Source organism: Urocitellus parryii, chromosome X (genome assembly GCF_045843805.1).
Source record: "Urocitellus parryii isolate mUroPar1 chromosome X, mUroPar1.hap1, whole genome shotgun sequence".
Lineage (NCBI taxonomy): Eukaryota > Metazoa > Chordata > Mammalia > Rodentia > Sciuridae > Urocitellus > Urocitellus parryii.
The window spans coordinates 76,734,719-76,752,971 of record NC_135547.1 but is presented as its reverse complement, the minus strand read 5'-3'; the positions used below and the strand labels follow the sequence as shown (position 1 = coordinate 76,752,971).

The 18,253-nt window shown below is 41.3% G+C and overlaps 1 protein-coding gene across 2 annotated transcripts in view; it reads right to left on the bottom strand.

The window, feature by feature from the left end:
- Nhsl2 (NHS like 2) overlaps positions 1 to 18,253 on the bottom strand; it is a 272,876-nt gene that overhangs the window by 237,806 nt on the left and 16,817 nt on the right. The window lies entirely within an intron of this gene.

The window sequence follows — 18,253 nt, the reverse complement described above, 5'->3', positions numbered from 1 at the left end:
GAATGGGGGAAGAGCCCTTGACAGACACGGGAAGCATAGAAATGGAGATAAGATTTTTGGCTTTGGCTCAGGAAGCTGAGGCAGAAGGATCATGAGTTCAAAGCCAGCCTCAGCAATTTAGCAAATCCCTAAGCAACTTAGTAAGACCCTGTCTCTAAATAAAATATACAAATGCATTAAGGATGTGGCTCAATTGGGACAATCCCCAATACCAAAACAAATAAAAAAAGATTTTTGGCTTTGACATGTCAAGCTGACAGTTGACCACATAGATTAATATGTCTAATCATATTAATCAGAAGCCCCACACCTGGGAGTGGGGACAGAGAGGGAGCAGAAAAGGCATTTGGTTAATGCTAGTGATTTCCAAACTTCAGTCATCTTCATGACTTTTGACACATGCAGAACTACATTACCAATCTATTTGATATTGTTCCTTAAATTAACTTCTTTATAGACTTTGGGATGTAGCTCAGTGGTAGAGCACTTGCTTAGCATGTGCAAGGTTCTTAGATCAATACCCAATACAATCACCCCTCCCCAAAATATGTTATAAACTTCTTCTTATGTTATTTATTTATTTGGTACTAAGGATTGAGCACAGGTGCACTTTACCACTGAACTACCTCCCTAGCCCTTTTTTATTGATTTTATTGTCTTTTGTTTCTGTTTTTGGACTGGGGATAAAACCCAGGGCTTCATGCATGTAGGCAAGTGCTTTAACACTGAGCTACATCCCAGCTCTTATTTTTAGTTTTGAGGCAGGTCTCCTTAAGTTTCTGAGTCTGTCCTCCAACTTGGAATTCTCCTGCCTCAGCCTCCTGAGTACCTGGGATTACAGGTGTGCACCACTACCACATGCATCAAAAAACTTCTTTAAAAAACTGCATGGTTATAAGCAATAATACCCTTGAAGTCAGCAGCTTTAATGTGTTAAAGTTTTTTTTTTCTAAAAGACATGAAAATAAATTCATGGCTATTAACATTTAAAAAATATTCAAACGTTAACTACTTGAAATTATCTCACATGCCTTTAGATGACCTGGCCACCAGCCTTGGGAAAAAAAGAAACAGCTCAGACACAACTGGGGGACCTGTTTAATGAGGGTGAGGCATTTCAAGGGGCCCGATCTCTTGAGTGTTGGGACTCTTGAATCTGCTCCCTTCTCCTATGTCAGCAATTTACTTTTTTTTTTCCTGGGAGGATAGATCTTTATGCATCAAGCTGTATGAGAGAGAGAGAGAGCTGGAAAGTGTGTGCCCTGGATGTCAGGGTGCCTGGGGAGGTATTGCTCACCTATCAGTCATTTGGGGCAGCATAAACCAGGTGAAGCATCCCCTCTATAGCGTTTTGGTCAGAGTAGGGTCTCAAATCATCTCACTAGGGTTTCTAAGGAAAGATTCCTGCAACTTGAACTAAACGAAAACACTGAGAAATAAGTTGCAGCCTTCCTCCTCCCTTTCTTCCCCTCGCCCGCCCCCACTCCTCTAGCCCCCTTCCAAATCTGAGCTGGGCTTAGCATAAGAGAAGCATGACTCATAGGAACCAAGGTCTGAGCCAGACAGGCCAGCCTGCCAGGATTCTTCCCCAGCTGATGACAAGCAGACCCAGCAGCCTGGTCCCCAGCCCATGACAGACTCAGTTGTCCAAAGGCTTCAGGCCATTAGAGCCCCCAGGGTAACAAACATTCCCTGGGGAAAGGTCAAAAGACCAGAAATGGCAAAGAGCTGCTGTGAAGGAAAGAAGACTGTGTTCATTCAATGGCAATAGTGTATGGATATTGCTTCCCCTAATGTCTTGTCCAAGAGTCTGTTAGGCCCTAAGTACCTACCTTCATAGTAATCTTGTCATCATCATTGTCGTCAACATAATAATGATAATGCTTACAGGGAAATAACTATGTGCAAGGTATTGTGCTAAGTGCTTGACACGTATTATTTTGTTCTCACAGAGACCTTAGGAGGCAAGTACTCTAATTAGACCCAGTTTAGAAATGAGAAAACTAGGAATCAGAGAGTGGAAGTAAGTTTTCCAAGGCCCACACAGTCAGTGGGATAGCCTGGATTCAAGCATAAGAGTATGGTTCCAAAGCCCAACATTTCAACCATTCTGTTTCCTCACAATACTTTCTGAAGAATGTTGATGCTGGGTACAGCTAACTGGACCAGACACAGACCCTGGATTCAGGATAGAAAACCATAGATTGGCCAGCAGATTAAGGCAGTGGCCTGAGCTAGGTATCAAACGTGGAAGATAATGACCAATGGAACCACTCAGTTCCTCTCTCCTGTGGAATCTGAACTTGAAACATGGAGAGGGTCCTCAGTCAGCAGTGAGTACAGCAGTAGCCACACACCAACACACATGAGACAGAAGCCATGAGACAATACAAAATCCTTGAATGAGCAGAAACTTGAGTGGAGAACAGAGAGAAATTATTGGCGACAGCAAGAACAGGGGCTTTTGAATCAGAGAGCAAGGTAAGTTGATCATTTTAACTACTCATTTGCCAATATCCTCAACTTTCTTACACCATTGACCATCTTTCATCCATCTTACAATCCCTAAGACTCTAACAAAGCCAAATGCTTACTCCTCCACCTGCCCTAGGACCACTAAGCACTGCTTGGTGAAAATACTTCAGCCACATGGATGGGAACCATTATAAATGTACTAGGCCAGGAAATACCCACCTCTGATTCCCTGTTGAGTTCTTTCCTCCATTCTCTCCAGTGGATCTTTGAACAACACAGCCTCCTCTATCATCTATAAACTTTTAGCCTTGTTACATCCCCTACACCCATTTTCACAGAGAAAGTCATTACGCAGTAACTTTCCACAGTCAAATCTCCAAGTTCACTCCCCATCCATTTTTTCCACCTTCCCTGACTCATCTCAATTGAGTCTGACCTCTGCAACTGCACCCTGGCTTTCAGTTTTTCCCATCATCCTGGGGATCTGAAGCTTTCATTAGCCCTTCAATTGGCCAGCATCACCCATCTATCCCGCTGTGCTGTGCTTCCTCCACGTGAGCATTGAAGCATACCCTCTCTTTCCCATAACTCTCCATCATCTGCTCTCGCTTCCCTTTCACAGAAAAAACTTGTTGAAAGAGCTGTCTACACTTGCTCTCTCCATTTCCTCACTCCCACTCTTTAGCCTGATATAGCTGCCATCCAGTTCTATTACTCCACTGAAGCTATTTGCACAGATGATCTCTTCACACATAAATTCCAATGTTTCTCAGATCTTCCCTTATATTGGCCTCTCTGAAGCATTTGCCACAGTTAGCTGAAGCCTCCATCCTGAAGCATTTTCTTACCTTGGCTTCTGTGATCTTGGTTGAATTTTTAATTTTTTTTTTTTTTTTTTTAGGGCTGGGGATGGAACCCAGGGCTTCAAACAGGCTAGGCAAGTGCTCTACCACTGAACAACATCCCCATCCCTTTCCTGCTTTCTCTCCCACCTTTCTGGTTGCTGATCAGTCCCCTCATTGGGCTTCTTTACCTCTGTCCATCCACAAATGTTGAGGTTTCCTAGAGCTTTCTCAAAGGCCTTCTTCCTAATCTCCAAATTCTCCATGCACAATCTTCCAAGGTTTCAATTACCATCTATAAACTGATGACTCTCAAATTTATATATTTGGATCCAATAACTCCTGAGCCTCAGACCTATAGAGTCGATTTTCACTTAAGTGTCTGTTATAGTTTGGATGTGAGGTGCCCCCCCCCCCAAATTCATATGTGAGACAATGCAAGAAGGCTTGGAGGTGAAATGATTGGTTTATATGAGTCTTAACCCAATTAGTGAATTAATCCTCTGATTCGGATTAACTGAATGGTAACAGATGGCAGGTAGGGTATGGCTGGAGGAGGTGGGCATTAGAGGTGTTCCTTTGGGGTATATATTTTCTATCTGGTGAGTGGAGTCTCTCTCTACTTCCAGATCATCAAATGAGCCACTTCATGTTCAGCCTCCCCTCCAACCCTGAGGAAGGGAGCCGGCTGTCTACCGACTAAGACCTCTAAAACTATAACAGCCCAAATAAACTTTTCCTCCTCTAAAATTGTTCCTGTCAGATCTTTTAGTCACAGTAGTGACAGACAACCTAAAGTTCACATGCCCAGAACTGAGCCCAGTATTATTTCTCTGGAGCCTGTTCCTCTTCCTTGGTCCCTAGAATAGCTAACATTTATTGAGTGCATTCTATGCTGGACCAAGTTCAAAGCATTTTATGTGTCTTATTTCACTTAACCATTAAAACAAAGGCAGAATTAATATGCTTATTTTATAGGAAAGGAAACTGAGACACAGAGAAGTTAAGGAACTTGTCCAAGGCCACACAGCAAATCAATGGCAGATCTGGGATTCTCCAACTTCAGAGCTATTGCTCTCAACTATCATACTATATGGCTATCCAGTTGTCCTGCCAGAACCCTAGGCATCAACCCTTACTCCTGACTTTTCCTTCCCTCTCCATATCTCTCTATTCTACTACCAAAACATGTCTCAGATCCAACTATTTCTTTCCACCTCCATTATAACTATCATAACCAGGTCAGTATCATTTCTCACCTGGCTTTCTGCCTCCAATATCTTCACTTCCCAACCCAAACCATCTTCCATGCTGATTCCTCAGCAATGTCTGAAAGGCATGTCATCTATATTGTTTGGTTTTCTGTTATTGTAACAATACCTGAGATAATCAACTTAAAAAGAGGAAAGGTTGATTTTGGCTCACAGAATGTAGGCCTTAGTCCATGGCTGGCCACTTTGGGGCCTGCAGCAGGGCAGCACATCAGGGTGAGAATGTGTGGCAGAGGAAGCTTCTCATCTTTAATGGCCAGGAAGAAAAGGGAGAGAGGTTAAAGAAAGAGAGAGAGAAGGAGGGAAGGAGGGAAGAGAAGAAAGAGAGGAGAGAGGAGAGAGGAAGGAGAGAAGGGCTGTGTTCCTAGTATCCCTTCAAAGGCACTCCTCAAACAACCTAATTTCCTTCCACTATGCCCTACCTTTAATAAGGTTCCACCACCTCCCAATAGCACCATGGATTGGGGACCAAGCCTTCAACACACAGGCATTTAGGGAACAGTCAAGATCCAAACTGAGGTAGCAGTACATGGCTCCTCATTGCTCTCAGGATAATTCCCAGGTGCCTTTACACAGCTTACTTGATCCTTCATGATCTAGTCTCTACCTGCCCCTCTAGGCTCAGATCTTTCCATCCCTTCTACACCTAACTTCCTGTAATTTTCTTCCTTCCCACCTGCCTTCACCTGGTTTCCACCTACTTATCCTTCAGTTCTCCATGTAGAGGAGGGACTGTTCCTGAAATGAGAAAAGCCAACCTTCACTCCCCAGTTTGGCTTAGGTGCCATTCCTTTTTTACCCTGTACTCATCCTTGTCAGATCACTTCTCATGGCTTATATTATTTATTCATGTTCTTTCCTTAATCATGTTCTTTCCTCAATAGATCTAAGTTATGTGAGACCAAGGGATATTGTCTACTTTCCTTACTTCTGCACTCACCCCCTTGCCTGGCACAATTTGTGAATGTTATGTGTGTAGAAATGATACCAAAGCCCTCTTTCTTCACTCTCCTTTCTCCAAGCCACACTCAGTGGCCTGAAGAAGCATCCCATGGCCAGCTGCCTTACACAGGTCCTGTGCACAGTGGCCAAGGATGTGTGAACCTATCAGCTTAGACCTTCCTTCCCAGCAGTGGACCCAAGAGTCAGCGCCCTCCCTCCACTCCATTTCCTGAACTGTCTTTACATTGTGAATTTCAGCTATCACTTGACTTTTAGAACTAGAATCAAGCTATGTCTTAGTTACTGGCTCTTTTAATAGCCTTGTGAGATCAATGGGGATGCAACAGAAATAACAATGATGACTCACCCAGCCCATCTCTCCTCCCCTCACCACACTGCACAGAATCCAATCCTGCCACTGTCGAGTTAAGCACTGTTCCAAATGAGGTAGCAGTGGTCCCTTGGTTATCTGAGGCATCATGAATGGGATAAGCAGCCAAGGTGAGACCTCATGTGAGACCTCGGTCAGATTCTATAGTCAAATGCATTGTCATGTTTTGAGCCTAGACAACACAGACAGAAATAGATAGAGCAGAATAGCAAGCTCCTGGTAAGAGAAAGGCTCTGGCTGTAAGATAGGTGAAGAGGGAGGCAAGTGACCCATAACAATATCACAGAAAAGGATAGAGGGAGAGGCAAAACTCAGGTGGGCTTCCTCATCCTTGCTCATGCAATCCTTTTCTTCTTGGAACTTCACCAGATAAAAGCAGATCATGTCCACATGTTGTACCACAGTGGGCAAATGGGCTATGCTAGTCATTAGCTCTATTTCCCAAATATTCCCAGTTCTGCACCTTATGGGTAAACAGTGAGATTATACTTCTTGACAGGACCATATTATGAGTTCTGGCCAATGACACAGAAGTAAAACATGTCACTTGCAGGTTGGAACAATTCAGTGCCAGAGTGAGACCCTACAGAGCTCTCTTTCCCTTAGCTATGGTGACCAGCAATGTTTGGGATAGTAGTCTCTTTGACCTGGGTTTTGAGTTAAGGAGACAAGCTCATTCTAACTGATACACAGGCTAAACCTTTCTTTTGGAGTGGGACATTATCAGAGAAAGGAAACTATAATCATGGTACTGAAAAAAGACAACAATTATTTATCAAAACAATCACCAAAATCATGCTTGGCATATTGGTAATTTTAAGTTATTAGCAATGTTCTAGATCAAATTTCAGGAAGTAGTCTATGAATGCTTGTTATATTATTAATTAATAAATGAGAGGAAAAGACTTAATACAACTATGATGATTCTTGAGATGCAACCGGCAATTCTGAAATACACAGCACAGGCCAATAGTCTAAACTAACTCATTTAACAACATAGTCCTAAGAAGTTCTAGGTCATTTTGTCCAGGTACAAGTCCAGGCCTTTCCTGGCCCAGCTCTTACTCTTGCCCTATGTAACTGCTGATTTTTTTACCTAAGTTTTCCCTGGTTCTTCCTCCATCTCTGGACAAGTTCTCCTCTTGAGTCCCTTAATCACTAAAAACATGAGCTCTAATTTCTAGTATTCCACAAGTACTCCCAGCTCTCTGACTGCCACCACAGTAAAGTGCTGTGTATTCCTGGCTTCCACCCACCTGTATCTCCTCAACTCTCTTCTGTGGAGGAATTTCTAACAGGATAGGGTATGAATTTTGAATTCAAATGGAGCTGAGTTTGAATCCCACCAACACAATTAACTTACTTTGGGACCTTGGATAAGTCATTTTCTCTCTCTGAGCCTCAATATCTTCATCATTATAATAGGAACAAAAATATAGATAGTCCCAAATGTATGATGGCTCAACTAATGAGATTTTTGACTTCATAATGATGCAAAAGCAATACACATTCAACAGAAACTGTAGTTTGAATTTTGATCTTTTGCCGGCTAGTGATATGCAGGATGATACTCGTGATGCTAGGCAGGGCCACTGAGCCACAGCTTCCAGTTAGCCACGTGATCACAAGGGCAAACAACTGAGACTCAATGGATCGTATATTGAATATTGCTGGGCTTTGCCCCTTCCAAGTCTATAAAGTGTCAGGGCTAGCAGCCACCTTAAGGGCCATCCCTTGATCCACAGTCTAAGTTTCTGGATAAGAAAGAGTTACAGATATTCTGAGAGCTATTGGTTCTCAGGACTGGAAAGAACCCTGAAGGGCATGACCCCCAGGCTGACTGACAGGTGGTCTGCCCCACAGAAGGGAGGAGGATGAGCTTGGGCTCCTGCTTCTATCTGTAGGCTTTGGGAGCACTGCAGGTTTCCCAACATACCTAGGAAGCAGCATCACTTATAACAAAGTGTCAAGGGCTTAACTACCCAGATTCAAAGCCCAGCACAGCCACGTGGTAGCTATGTGGCCTGGGGCAAGTTGCTCCTCCAGGGCTCCATTTTCCCTTTGCATAGCAGGTCAAGGATGCCTGTCTCATCAAAGCTGTGTATGACTATGCTGGCTTTACCTCTATAAAATGCTAATAAGTGACACTTGAGTTTTAGAATTTCTAGGAGGGACACATACAATGGTGGTGGGAAGGAAGATAGGTACCTTATATATGTTTTCTTTTCCCGGGCTGGAGGGAGACTCACTTCCCTCCCTAGAACCCTAGTTCCTACTTAAGAGAAACCTCTGCTTTCTCCCCAAATCCCTTGACTTTTCCTGGCAAAGAGGCTGAAATAAGGTTCAGCCTGGGATGAAATAAGGTTCACCCCCCACCACCACCAGGCTTCAGAGTCCCCCATTTTGTTTGACTTCATCCTCAAGTACACATCCTGAAGCACTGCCCAGTTGGCCATTTCTGGGAGAAAGTCTGGCAATCATCAGCTAAATTGAGCCTATTAGTACCTGTTTGCACCACTCATGCAAACACCCCAATCATGCAAATTCCTGCCTGCCTGCCGGAGGCTCTGGAATCACTGAGGTTATAAATCGAAACTCAGTCAGTACTGACTCTGCCTGGAACCAACCAGTCAGTGGCCAAGACTTTGCATTTTATTTCCAGTTTTCCAACCCCTCTCCCCTTTTAATGAGCTGCCCAGGCAACAAGCTATGCATTTAGTTAGAAATCACACTTAACAGCCACAGATTGCCACTTTGCACTGTGCACATTTGATTTAATAAATGTGCTACTGCTGTGGTTTTCACATATCCCTATGGGGGAAAGCACTTCAACATGGAAAAGGTCCTTCAGACCACCTAGTTCACTCACTGCTTCTGACCACCTCTCAAGCAAAACAGAAATGTTGCTACTCAGGAGCAGGCCCCACAGGGATGCAGCTATGATTGTTGTTGTTTCTAACTAAAAATCATTAGCAAAAGGTCCATTCTTATCAGAAACAAAAACAATGACAGGGACATGTTAGAGATTCTGAGGGACCCCTGGGAATACTGCTGTGTGAGGTCCAGAAAGGGTTGCCACAGCAGTGTGGGTGGTGTGTGATGTATGTGGATGTGAGTTCGAGCACATTTGGGTGTGCATGTGTGTCCCTTATCAAACAGCTAGTCTGAAAAGAGAAACAGGTTCTCTCAGTTAAGTCATCATAAAACAACTGAAAGGGAACCCTAAAAAAACTCCAAGATGAGGTTCCTCTCAGTTGTCACTGATGAATAGCTTGATAAATTCGAGTTTTCTGTAGTTTCAATGGCAGTTAAACATGGATGCCATCCACTCAGCTGTTTAAACCCCAAATCTAGCAGGCATTTACTCTCCTTACTCTTCACATCTAGTCCAACAGAGAAGTTTGTCTTTTTTACTCCAGGATATATCCTGAATCCATCCACTTCTTCTCTGCTTCACTGCCATCAGTGTGGTTCAAGTCTCTGTCACTTCTCTCCAGGACTAAGCCTCCTCAATAGCCTCCCTGCTTCCACCCTTTTTGCCATGCAGTCCATTCTCTACATAGCAGTTGGGAGTATTTTTTAAAAACATAAACCCTTTTCCTATCATGGCAATATAAAAACACATGTTCAAAATGAATCATCTACAACCCTGGTTCACTAAGTGACTGTGATGAATTAGTTCTTGCAGCAGCATATCCTGGCCAATCCTGACTGATATGTCGAATTCACACAGATTTCTGGAGCAGGGTTTTTGGCTTCATAGGATTCCTAAAGAAGGGTGTGATGCCAAAGGATTATCTTAGCCACTGTAGAGAAGTGGACAGGAGCTGGATGAGTGAGGCACAGTGTTCAAAGTGTGCAATTAACAAGCTTAGCTAATACCCCTCAGACAGGGGCTTCACCATGATGACATGACTCAAGAAAGCAGACTGCTTAGAAGTTAGATAATCTGTGCCTAACCCAGGAAAGAGGACAGGATTTTGATGCTGGAGGGGAACTGGAGTACAAAGCTGAGTAATGAGTAGAATTTAGGAATAGGAATTAACATGGTGGAAGTGACACAGGAAAGGGAAGGAAAGGAAGAGGTTAGAAGCAACATGTACCTTCAAGGGTCACTCTTGGAAGTTCCTGATCGCAAATAAAATGGGTAGCAAAATGCTCCGGGGACCGATGAAGGACACCAGCTGTTGTCACAGGTTCTCTAGCTCTGGGTCTGCTGAAACTGAGAGGGTATTTACTGCCTGGGCCAGGACTGGCTCAGTGACTGGCATTTTGAACCAAGCTGGCCAGAGTGAACCTATCAGGGATTGCCGGAGAAAGCAGAGGCAGGAGAAATCAGGAGGGTCTTTTATAATCAGAATAACAGCTGACAGTTATCAAGGGCTTATCACAAGCCAGACACTGTGGCCAGGACATTATATTTATGCTCTCCCTATAATCCTTACACAAATCCCATAAAAGTTAGTGCAATTTTATCTCTACTTAGAGACACTAAGTAACTTGCCTAAGATCATACATCTAGTAAATGTCAGAGTCCTGATTTGGAACCAGGATGTTTCCTCCCCAACCTATGTCTTTAACCACTTTATTTGCTCTTTTTCCTACTTCTTGAATTTATGTATTTGTTTACCTTTCTCCTAGTTCTTTTGTTCCATCCATTTCCTGCCACCTGTTCAATTTCTCTTCTCATACTTCATTACTTGACATGAAAAAAATAATTGAGTCCACTGTGACTAGTTATCTATTATTAGTTTTTCAGTCATGCACTTTCTGGTTCAATTCAGCCCTCCATACATTGACTGCCAACAGGTGACCCTTATCTCTAATAACATAAAAGCAGGACTCCTTTCAGATGGAGTGACCATAGGGGGAAAAAAAAAGGCAAGGCAGCTCTCTGTGCACGAACAACAATCTGGGTACAAGAGCCACGCATCTGGAGCTCTAAACACTTTTGGCAGGCACTTGGAACAATGCTGTGGAGATGACATCTGTAGATAGCATAAGCTTGGAGGTTTGAGAGGTACTGAGTATATGTATAGAAAGTCCTAGTATTGATTTTCTCTTTATTATTTAAAACTGTTTGGGATGACCTTTCTAGAGAGTCCACTCTGATGTCCTAGAAAAGAAAGAGCACAGGGGTTGTTCTTAGAATGATAGGATTCTGATATGGCTTTGCCACTTAATATCTCTAGTACTCAGTTTCCTCATCTGCAAAATGAGGGACATGTGTTTTACAGCTTCCTCTCTCAGATGATTTGGAGTGAGGATCAAATAACTTAATGGTATCGAGAAGATTCCTTTAACACAGATGCCCCCCCAAAGCTGTCCATGCTCCACTGTGCTTTATCCTGGTGAAGATCACCTCTCCCAACACCTACCTCACTAACCAAAGCCTCTTTCTAGAACCTCCTCATTTTCTTTTGCACCTGTAAATCCATCCACCTTCTTTCCAAAGTCACTGTCACCACCCTGGACCAAACCTACGTTATTTCTCTCTTGGACAATGGTAATACTCTCTTGTCTGGCATTGTCCTTGCACATTCCTCTGCAGTCCATTCTTTGCACAGCAGCCTGATTGAGCATTTTGAAATCAAAATCAAATGTTTCCCATCTTGCATTGGTAGCTCCTGTTGTTCTTAGGATAAAATTGTAGGACTTCCTTCCTGGCCCACAAAATCCTATGTGATCAGGCACCTTCAACTCACCTTCAACTAACGTTACTCTTTTTCTTGTTCCCTTGTTCTTCCCCACACTGAGCTCCATGCAGCTCCTTGAATGCACCATGCACTCTCCTACCAAAAAGCTTTGGCACATGGTGTTCTCCCTGCCTGAAATGCTCTTTCCAAGCCCCCTCCAGCTCCAGGCACATTCCAAGTTCCTGATTTCCCTAGGAAAGATTTCCTTGATCCCTAAGATTAGTTCAGTTATTCCTATTATTCACAATAGTTTTATTTTGGTCATGTTCAACTAATGTATACATCTCCCACAAGATTCTTAGTTCTTAGAGATAAGAACTGTGATTATTTTTGTTTATCATGGTGTCCCCAGCACCTGACACTGTGCCTGGTGCATGATAGGTGCTCAGTCAATATTTGTTAAATGAAAAAATGAACATGGAGGTCCTTGACAAACAATAGAGCTGGGCAAAAATAAGGCAGTGTTGCAGAAACAGAAAAACTAATCCTAGAATTCATAATTTAAAGAACTCAGAATAGTCAAAACTGTCAAAAATGTAAAATGAATTTGGAACACTAATACTTCCCAATTTCAAAACCTAATACAAAGTAATCAAAAGTAACCAAATGATTAAAAATAATCAAGATGGTGTGGAAATGACTAAGGGTACATATATGGATCATGGAATAGAACTGAGAGTTCAGAAATAAACCCAGACAGCTATAGTCAATTAATTTTTGACTATAGGGTACCAAAAAGAACAGTCTCTTCAACAAAAGGTTGACAATGGGATATCCAACAACATGAAGAAAAATGAAGTTGGATCATTAACTCACATCATATACAAAATTAACTCTAAATGGGTCAAAAATCAAAATATAAGACACGAAACTATAAAATCCTTAAAGGAAACATAGATATAAATCTGAATGTCCTTGAATTAGACAACAGTTTCAAATAATATTATGTTAAAAGTACAAGCATCTGAAGTAAATGTTGGACATCATCAAAATTTAAAACTTTTTTGCATCAAAGAATATCAAGACATGAACAGGCAACCCACAGAATGGAAGAAAACATTTACAAATCCTATATCTGATCAGGGATCAATAATACATGTTATATAATATGTATATTATAATATAGATTATACATTATATATATCATAAAGAACTCCTTTAATTTCACAACAAAATAACAAACAACCCAGATGATTTGGAGTGAGGATCAAATAACTTAATGGTATCGAGAAGATTCCTTTAACACAGATGCCCCCCCAAAGCTGTCCAAAAATAGGTAAAAGACTTGAATAGATATTTCTTCAGAAAGATATACAAGTAGCCACTAAAGACATGAAAAGATACTCAACACCATGAGTCATTATGAACTGCAAGTTAAAACTATAATGAAATACACTTCATGCCCACTTAGATGGCTAGAATAAAAATATAGATAATAACAAGTACTGGTGAGGATATATAGAAATTAGAACCCTCATACACTGTTGGTAGGGCTAAAGCAGTCTGGCAGCCCTTCAAAGTGTTAAGTATAGAGTTTCCATGATTCAGCAATTCCACTTATGGGTGTATACCCAATAGAAATGGAAGAATAATTTTAATACTTATTTTTTAGTTGTAGTTGGACACAATACCTTTATTTTATTTATTTTTCTGTGGTGCTGAGGATCAAACCCAGAGCCTTGCACGTGCTAGGCAATTGCTCTACCACTGAGCCACAATCCCAGCCTATGAAAGACATTTTTACACAACTTGTACATAAATGTTCATGCACATTATTCATAATAGCCAAAGGATGGAAATGAGCTAAATGTCCTTCAATATGTGAATGGATAAACCAACTGTGATATTTCCATACAATGGAATGTTAGTTAACCATAAAAAAGAATGAAGTGCTGACACATGCTACAACGTGATGAAATCTAAAAACATCACAAGTGAATTAAGCCAGACACAAAAGACCAGGTATTGTATGATTTCATTTATATGACATATCCAGAAAGGCAAATCCAAGAGATAGAAAGTAGATTAGCTGCTGCCTGGGGAGCACTCGGTGAGTCATTGGGAGCTGGGTTTCTTTGTGGTAATAAAAATGTTATAAAATTGATGGTGGTGGGCTGGGGTCGTGGCTCAGTGGTAGAGCACTTGCCTAGCATGTATGAGGCACAGGGTTTGATTCTCACCACCACATATAAATAAATAAAGATCCACTGAAAACCAAAAAAGTGTTTTAAAAACTGATGGTGTTAATAGATGCATAACCTCATGAATATGTTAAAATTCACTGAATATTATGCAAATTATCTCAATAAAACTGTTAAAAATAAGGTGTTAAAATGGAAAATGATTTCTAAAAGTCAAGAATGAGCCAGACATAGCAAACTTAAGGGGATGAGTGTTCCAACCAGAAGGAACAGCTAGTGCAAGGATCCTGGGGAAGGAATGAGATTGTCAAAGAACAGAAATGAGGTCATTACTGCTGAAGTGGATCAGGGGGAAAGTGATTGGAGCTGAGGTCAGAAAGGTTGGTAGGTCAGCTAGAATGTAAAGTCTATTCTATGAGGAAGAGCCATGAGAAGCTTTGAAGCAGGGGAGTAACATATTTCATTAGCCAATGAAATGCATGGCCATGTGACTTGCTTTGTCTAATGAAATATGTCACTCCTCTGCTCCACTGCTAGATCTTACTATTTGAAATGTTAACCAAGAAGTGCATGAATTATTCTACCATAATTTTAAAGAAATATTTTGATATTAATATTTTACTAATATGCTATTAATTATAAATATTGGTGTTTATATAGTTGTTTTCCTTTGTAAGCCTATATCTCAAGCTTCAAAAACAATTCTGGACAGGTATGGTGTGTATGCCTGTAATCTCAGCTACTGGAGAGGCTGAGGCAAGAGGATCACAAGTTTGAGGCCAGCCTCAGAAACTTAGTGAGACCCTATCTCAAAATAAAAAGTGAAAAGGTTTAGGGATATAACTGAATGGTGGAATACCCTGGGTTTGATCCCCAGTAGTGCAGAAATAACAAAAAAAAAATCAGCAAAAGTTTGAGAATGCCAATATCTTAGTGGATAATGAACAGTATGGTAGTTTCCTGCCCTGTCTTCTCAATTCACCTTATGTTGCTTCCATGGTAGGTCTACCAAGCCTAGTGTTCAAGACTTATTCTTTGACAGTATGAGAAGTTCAATGAAACAGAAAATTTGAAAGCAAGTTCTGAAGATCACTTCAGAATGCTAGAAGAGTAGACTTGGGTGCTACTAAATGGTATCTTTAGGAATGAACCCAGGCTTTCTGATTCACTACTTCATGGCAGAAATATTGGCCTGACAAAGCCTACTATTTGCTGCTTACTATGCTATGATGAATTTGGACTGGATGGTCTCATGACCTGTGTGGCCATGACAGCCTGAGTTTCTATATTACCTGCTTCCACAGAATCCAAAAAAATGAGGCTCAGTAGCCCCAGGCACTTCCCTGACCTTGGCATTAGCTTTGAGAGACCTCCCAAAGATTCTCTACAATATGCTAGAGGAGAAGTACTTTCCTCAATTCCAAAAACACCACTCACAGTTTTAGTCTCCTTTCCTTGCTCATGCAGCTTCCCCTTCCCAGCACACCCTCCCCATGTCTGTCAATGCCTGAATCCAAACTATATATCACAACAAAGTTGTGATGGGCTACTCCAAACTCCTGTAGTACCAGGCATGATGTACCTTCTATTGCCATCTTTTTACAGGTATGTGTCCCCACCTACAATAAAATTTTCTCTGAGTGGGACCCACATTTCCTCCTTCCAAGCATCCCTAGTGACCAGCTCAGTTCCTTAATCTATACAGACAAATATAATGGCCTGTGTACAGTCCTGTAGTTGAGTGAGCAATAAAAAATCAATTCCCTTGGGGTCAAATCCTGGCTCTGTGACTTTACTGATTTTTTTTTGTCACTGCAAAAAATGACTTAGATAGTACTGACATTGTGACAATATGTCTTTTTTTATTTCTTCACCTATAACATTGGGGAAATGGTACCTATTTCACTTAAAATAAAGATTAAGGAGCAATTACAAGTGCTGGACACCTACTCAGAAGGATTATTTATAAATTTTATGTAATAAGTATTTAATGCATGCCAGGCTTGTAGGCTTCATGTTGCTATGAAGTAAGTATTATCATTATTATCATTATAAGGATCACGTATTTACAGTTATAAGGGATAAATTAATACAGAGAGGGTCAGTCTGCCTGTCCAGGGTCATAATAAAACAAGTGGAAGAGTGAGGACTCAAACTCAGAGAGGGTGGACCCAAGGTCCAAGCACTTAACCACTATGCTACCACCCAATAGTTACCATTATTATCTTTTTTTCTGCCAGTGTCAGACGAATTACAGGTGTAAAGAAAAAATGAGGCCAAGTGGTGGGTTGCCTTCTAGCTTGCTCTCTGCTGCTCCCAGTGCTTTTGATCTGCAAGGCATACATTTTTGTTTTCTCTTCCCTTTGGTTGACTTTCATTCTGACCCAGTTGAGTCTTTCCCTCTGATCATGTCCTTGTGTGCCCATCTGTGTTGCCAACCTGGTGGTCAGCAAGATGATGAATGAGAGGAAGACTGTTTAATATGTGGGCAGACTGTTTAATATGAGAAAAAGACTTGCCCACTCATTTTTGGGTTTTCATGAATTTCTCTCTTAAATGAAGCATACTCTACTGTTAAAAGTATCTGTAATTTAACCTGAGTCTCCAAGAGTGAGTCCTCTGAGCCATGAACATTCCCAGGCCAATCTTCCATATAGAATTATAGACTGAGCTGTAATAAGCCTCAGAGATACCAAGTCTTTCATTTTAAAAAGGAGGGAATTAGGACCTGGGAAAGGGAAGGGACTTGTTAGGAATACGGCAGTTGCTGAATTAATATGTATTGAGAAAATGAAAGACCAATAACCCATATTCTTGTGAGGTGAGGAGTTCAGTCTGGGATCATGGGATCAAGTTGTTCTTTGTCCCAAGTGCAACATGCAAACCCCATACCTTGTACTCAGCAGCATCATTTGAGAAGGCAAATTGTATTTATTTGTCTATTATTTATTTATTTTATGGTACTGGGGTTGGAACCTCGGGGTGCTGTACCACTAAGGTACATCCCAGCCATGTTTGTTTTTTATTTTTTTTTTAACTTTGAGCCAGGGTTCTTCTAAATTGCAGAGGGTGGCCTTAAACTTGCAATCCTCCTGCCTCAGCCTCCTGAGTAGCTGGGATTAAAGACACGCACTTCTGAGCCCAGATGAGAAGGCACATTTTAAAAGTACAAATGTCTGTATACAACCACAGAAATTCTAATTTAATTGATCCTGGGGTAAAGCTCAGACACTGGTGTGTGTGTGTGTGTGTGTGTGTGTGTGTGTGTGTGTGTATTTTTTCTTTTTTACATTCCCATGGTGATTCTAATGGGTACCTGGGGAAAATAAGCAACAAGGTTGAGAGCCACTGCTCTAAACCAATGCTTATTCCAACAGTTTTAAAATTTAAGTGTACACATTTACACACATACTCACACACATCAGTGTTTTTTATTGAAGTGTGCCAGGTGATTCCAAAACACAGCTAAAGTTGAAAATCAAAACCAGTAATAGTTATGTGACAGAGGGCAAATGAAAAGAAATAAATCATACTTTATCTACTTTATAAGCTCCATGAGGACAAAGAGGTTTGCCTGTCTTGTTCACTCCTGTATCTCCAGTGCCTAAAAGAGCACAAATAGTTTCTTGGTCTCCATGACCTTCCCACTTGCCACCATGGGCAAATCAGTTTCAAACTCCCTGAGTCTATTTTTCCCATTTCTCAAATAGGAGTAATAACTCACAAAGCTGTCATGAGGATAATACAAGATAACATATGTAAAAGTACTTCATAAATGAAAAAGAAATACAAAAATGCTAGTTGTCTAGAGAAAAATTCAATTTCCTGTTCTCTTTCTGCCTCCCCGAGAAAGTTTAATTCTCTTTTTAGCCCCACCAGATATAATCTTGCTGAATCTCCTAGATTCCCCTCTAAAGTGCTGCATGGGATACTATCCCAACTAGGCTGCTCCCTGATGGTGGTAAAAACACTTTCAGCTGGGTGTGGTGGCACACATCTGTCATTCCAGCTATTTAGAGGTTGAGGCAGGAAGATGGGAGGTAGCTCAGAGTTGGAGCTCTTGCCTAGCATGTGCTAGGCCCTGGGTTTGCTCCCTGGCATTGTAACAAACAAACAAAAACCCCCAAATTCCTTCACAGTCCCCAGGTTCAGTATAACCTATTCCCCATTCATTGTGATAAAGAACATAGACGGGGATGCAAATTCTGGATTTTCAACTTATTCCCCAACTTTTGTTCTGTTTTATTTGTGATGTTGGAGATAGAACCAGGACCACACACATGCTAAGCACACACTCTACCACGATCTACACCCCTAGACCTCCAACGATTCCCTGAGCCTGTTTCATCATCAAGAAAATTAAGATAATTATAGTTAACATATCTTGGAATCAATGTGACAATAAAATGATGCACATATTGCCTTTCACATAGAAAGCTCTTAAATATAATAATAAAAGCCACATATTTTTGTTTTGTTGTTTTGCTTTTTGTTT